This window comes from Octopus bimaculoides, chromosome 14, assembly GCF_001194135.2.
Source record: "Octopus bimaculoides isolate UCB-OBI-ISO-001 chromosome 14, ASM119413v2, whole genome shotgun sequence".
Lineage (NCBI taxonomy): Eukaryota > Metazoa > Mollusca > Cephalopoda > Octopoda > Octopodidae > Octopus > Octopus bimaculoides.
In genome coordinates, this window is record NC_068994.1 from 4,543,718 (window position 1) to 4,549,163 (window position 5,446).

General features: G+C 42.6%; 1 protein-coding gene across 1 annotated transcript in view; it reads left to right on the plus strand.

Annotated features, from left to right (window-relative positions):
- Positions 1-4,988: 4,988 nt before the first annotated feature.
- LOC106870072 (zinc finger protein 271) overlaps positions 4,989-5,446 on the plus strand; it is a 45,981-nt gene continuing 45,523 nt past the window's right edge. Inside the window, exon 1 of the mRNA XM_014916043.2 lies at positions 4,989-5,371. The gene's annotated coding sequence lies outside the window, so the exon portion shown is untranslated. The remainder of the gene's footprint in view (positions 5,372-5,446) is intronic.

Genomic DNA, 5,446 nt, shown 5'->3' on the forward strand with positions numbered 1-5,446 from the left:
GGGGAACATGCGTGTGTGTGCGCGCTTGGGTGAGTGTGAGTGTTCGCGTGTATCCCCCCTCCCCGCATCTGATATTTTTATATATATGTATGTATGTATGTATGTATATAGACGGATAGATAGATAGATAAATAGATAGATAGATAGATAGATAGATAGAGAGAGAGAGAGAGAAAGAGAAGGGGAAGGGGAAGATGGCGGAGAAAGAGAGAAAGGTGGACAAGAGGGTGAAAGAGAGAGTGAGATGAAGTGAGGGAGAGAATAACAGAGATAACTTGATAGGAAAAAGAGTGGGGAAAGGTTGCTGTAGACTAGTTATGTATATGAATGTATGTATGTGTATATATAATCTATACACATGTGCGTGTCTGTATATGTTTATGTCAGATGTGTGTATATGCATATAAACACACACAAGTGCTCGCATATATATATATATATATATATATAGATAGATAGATAGATAGATAGATAGATAGATAGATAGATAGATAGATAGATAGATAGATGGGAGAGGAAAAGTGAGAGAGAAGTTGGAATGGGGGAACTACATGGAGAAAAGAATATGAGGATAAGAGGCATAGAAAGTGAACTAGGAAGATATTGAGGAGATAATGTGAACTAAGGGGGAGAGAGAGGGAGAGAGAGAAGGGGTGGAAATAGACAGAGAAAGAGGAGGGAGAGAAAGAATGAAAGTAAACGTCTAAAGAGAAAGGGAAAGAGCAGAAAAGTGTGGAGGAAATAGTGAGAAGACGAAAGAATGGAAGAGCGAAATGAGATGGTAAAAGAAGAGGGGAAATAATTAATATTGAACGGAATAAAAAAGAAAAACTGGCGAGAAAGACTGGAAGAGAAATGCTGAGTGTTTAAAGAGGGGAAAGGGTAGAGAGTATTAGAGAGGAAGAAGGGGAGAGAGTGAGGGAATATGGAGATTAGAGAAAAAGAGAGGGAAATAGAGAGAGAATGGGAGATGAAATGGGAAGGTGAAGGACAGCAGAGAGTAAAAGAGTGATATATGAAGAGAGGGGAAGGGGGATAAGTAGAAAGGGGGAGAGATAAAGAGAGAGAGAAAGAAAAAGAGGTGATAAAAGTGAGAGAGAGAAAGAGAGCAAGAGAAGAGAAAAAAGTGACGAAGTAAGGCGAAAGGGAAGGGAAAAAAAGCTAGAAATAGAAAGAAAATATGTGGGAGATTGTGGTGGTGGGGAGTAAAAGCAGAGAATGAGGGGAAAGAGATTGAGAAAGAGAGGAAGTGAGAAAATAAGGGAGAGGAGAAGAGAAGGATAGTAGAGGGGGGGGGGTAAGAGTGAGATAAGAACAGGGATTCAATGAAAAGAAGGGAAAGAAAGAAAGGAAAATAGGTGAAGGAAAGAAAGTGGGGCGGGAGAGTGTTTGTGTGGAGAGGAAAGCAAAGTGGGGGGTAGAAGTGATTATAAAAAAATAGCGAGAAAGTGAGGACGTCTGAGAAAAGAAAGAAGAAAGATAGGGTGACGGAGGAGGGGGATATAGAAGAGAAATGAAGGAGGGGGGAAAGTTAGAAAGTGGATGAGAGAGGATGAGGGGTGGTTTAGAAAAGAAGAGAAAGATTGTCGGAGAGGGAAAGGAAAAGCGTTTGAGAGAGAGGAGGGTGGTTGAGAAAAGAAGGGAGGAGGAAAGGAAAAAAAGAGGAAGGGGAAAGATAAAGATTGTGAGACAGATGAGGGGGTTGTTTAGAAAAAGGGTAAGGTTGTTAGAGAAGGGGTGAAAGAAGGAAAGGGGAAAAGTATGTAAGAGAGAGAAGGGGGGTATTTTAGGAAGAAAAACGAGAAAGGAAAAGATAAAGTGTTTAAGATAGAGAAATGAAAAGTAAATGAAGAAGGGAAAGAGAGTGTAAGGGATAAAGAGGGGGGAGGAAAGAAAAGGAAAAGGGGAAAAAGAATGTAAGAGAGAGAAGGGTTGTTTTGGAAAGAAAGATATAGAGTGTCAGAGAAGAAAAGGATAAGATCGTCAGTGAGAAAGGAGAAAGAGAAAAAGAAGGGAGAAAGATAAAGAGTAAGAGAGAGAGAGAGAGAGAGAGTTGGAAGGTGGTTTTAGAAAGGAAGAGAAAGAAAAGGAAGAAAACGAGGAGGGAAAGGATGAAGTGTGTGACAGAGAGGAGTGAGAGAAAGATCGACAGAGAAGAGGAAAGAAGAAAAAGAGGAGGGAAAAGGATGAAGTGTGTGAGTGACCGGAGGAGGAGGAGGAGGAGGAGGAGGATGGTGTTAAAGTCATCTTTCCAGACTTCCACTCCTCACATTTCCCCGATACTCTCTCTCTTTCTCTTTCTCTCTCGTTCCCTCTCTCTCTCTCTCGTTCCCTCTCTCTTTCACTTCTCTCTCCCTCACGCATGGCACCAACTTTGCTCAAACCTCTCCATCTTATCGTCATTGTTGTTGGTGTTGTTGTCATCGTTATCATTGTCACCACCAAAGTTCGTACGTGGTCGCCCGACCTGCTAAAAGCAGCGACCAAATTCCCCTCTTAAAAGAAGGAAGAACACGTTGGATTATAGAGTCCAATATATATAAACCCCGCCAAAAGACGGAACGGTCATTTCTGGAATGTTTTTGATCTTGGCTTTACCTACAGTTAACAATATCGCTTTCTCAATATTGTCATCAGTTCGTTGTTGCCTTATTTACATGAGGGAAAACGGGACAACAGTTTCAAATACATTCATCTCTCATCTGGTGGAGAGAGAGAGAGGAGAGAGAGAGAGAGAGAGGAGAGAGAGAGGAGAGAGAGAGAGAGAGAGGAGAGAGAGAGACAAACAGACAGATAGATAGATAGATAGATAGATAGATAGATAGAGGGGGATGAGAGACAGACTGACGGACGGACTGACAGAAACAGAAAGAGAATGGGGAAACAGAAAGAGAGACAGAGGATGAGACAAAAATCAGAGACAGACAAGCAGAGAGAGAGAGATGAAAAGAATTAGAGCGATACGAGAGAGAGGTAACAGAAAGACAGACAAATAGAGAGAGAGAAACGGGGACAGAGACGGTCAGAAGATAGACAGAGAGACAAAGAGAGAGAGAGAGAGAGAGAGAGAGAGAGAGAGAGAGAGAGAGAGAGAAAGTAACTGGCAGACAGCTCGATAGAAACAGAGAGAGACAAAAAGATATGCAAAGTAAGAGAGGAGGCGAGGGTGACAGAAAGAGACGAATAGAAAAAAAGGGGTTGACAGAGAGAAAGACAGGCGAGATAGAGCAGACGACAGAGAGGTAGAAAGAGTGAAAAACAGAGAGAGAGACAGTGAGAGAAAAAGACAGAGAGAGAGAGAGAAAGACAGAAAGAAAGAAAAACAAGAGGGAAAGAGAAAGAAAGAGTAGAGAGGGAGAAAGAAGTTATAAACTGTCGTTTGTGAAGTTATTGCTGTTGAATGTTGTTGTTGTTGTTTTTGTGGTGGGTGGCGGTGGTGGTGAGAGGTCAAAACTGTTGGACCCCACAGTGTCACAGTTGCTGGCTTTTGTTGTTTGTTTTGCTTTGAGGAGCAAACGTGGTTCGCTTGTTTTATGATTGTTTACCTGTGACGTCCCAGTAACCACAGCACAACACAATTTCACCGGCTAAAAATAGCAGCCAAATTTAACTCAAACATTAACTTCGCCGTCTTGGAAAAAAAAAAAAAGACACTTTACATAATCTGGTCCTAGATTTCCTGCACATGGGAAAAAAGACGGGATTGTCACGGCTAGAATTTGGAGTCTGGAACGTCTTTGCTCGATCAGGTCCTACCGAGGGCTAAACAAAAATATATCTAAACTGTAGCCCACTTAAAAAGAGTAGCTAAATTTCCCTCAGATCTGAACACGCTCCGTTTTTGGATAATCTGCTGTTGGATTCCCTTCCTGATCGTAGGGGAAAAGATGTGATGGCCACTCTTGGAAGGCCTCTGAACACAGGTCTGCTCGATAAGGGCTGACATGAGCTGGAGCAGCAGCGTTACCCCACGACATAATTCAGCCACCACGCGAGACCACGCTACACCAGGAGCCAACCAGGTGGATGCCTCTAAGTGGTCATTGAACCTGTTAGATATAACAGGCAAATCTCTTTGAAATCACACATCGCCCTCTTAGGAAAGGACGCATAAGATTATGTGGTCCTTCGGTTTCCTACAGATAGGGAAAGGACGGAATTGTCGCGGTTGGAGTGCTTTTGAGCGTAGGTCTGTTCGATCAGGGCTGACCTTGGGCTAAACAAGAGCATTTTCAAGAGGAAAACAAACTACCCGGCCACCTTCCCCACCCGACAAATAGACAGATAGATAGATAGATAGCGACAGACAGACAGATAGATAGATAGATAAAGAGATAGACAGATAGATAGATAGATAGATAGATAGATAGATAGATAGATAGAGATAGATAGATAGATAGATAGATAGATAGATAGATAGATAGATAGAGAGATAGATAGAGATAGATAGATAGATAGATAGATAGATAGATAGATAGACTGAGACTATTTCTCTTTGAGACAAGGAAAGAGAAGTGGTGGAAGAGAGTGGCGAAAACGAAGAGGGGGAAAAGTGGTAATGTAGATGCAGTAAGGGAAGGAGAGAGGGGGAGAAAGAGAGGAGGTTGAACAGGCATAGAAGAGATGACGTTATAAAGATAGGGAAAGGCAGAGAGAAATAAGAAGGGGAAGTTATATAAAAGAGAGTGAGAGATAAAAGGAAGCAAGATAAAGGGAAAGAGAGAGAGAGAGAGTCATAAGAAAGGGTAGGCTTGATAAGGAGGGATATGAGAGAGGAGAATAGAAAGTGTAAGCAAGAAGTAAAGAGAGAAAGAGGGAAAGTGAAAGCGATATGCGAGAGAGGGGAGATTGAGAAAGACGGAGAGAATGTATATAGACAGAGGGAGGGTGCAAGAGAGAGAGAAGTAAGAAGGGGAAGCTAGGAGAGAGCGAGAGAAGGAGGGGAGACGGCGGTAGAGAAAAAGAGCGAGAGAGGTAGGGGAGACGGCGGGAGAGGAAAAGAGCGAGAGAGGGAGGGGAGACAGAAGTAGAGGGAAAGAACGAGAGGGGAAAGGGAGACAGAGGTAGAGAGGTAGAGAGAGAGAGAGGTAGAGGCGCACATAGAATCACACATAGACACAGACAAGCGACAGTCATAGACTGAAAGACGAAGAGAGGGAAGGAAGAAGGAAAGTGCCCGATGGTAGATCGAAGGTGTTGGAAACTCATAAAGTTGGGTAGATGAATAAGAGAGAAGTGTTTGACCACTCCTCAGCCAGTCCATCTATCCATCCAGCCACTCGGGGGTACCTGCCCACAGATAGATGATAATACAGACGGTGTGACAGGGAGAAAGAATAACAAAAACACCAGCAAGTGTCTCATCGTTCAGGTAAGTTTCCTAGTTTTTTTAATCGTCTTAACTTGTTTATCTATTAGTCTATCTATTAGTCTATCTATGTGTCTA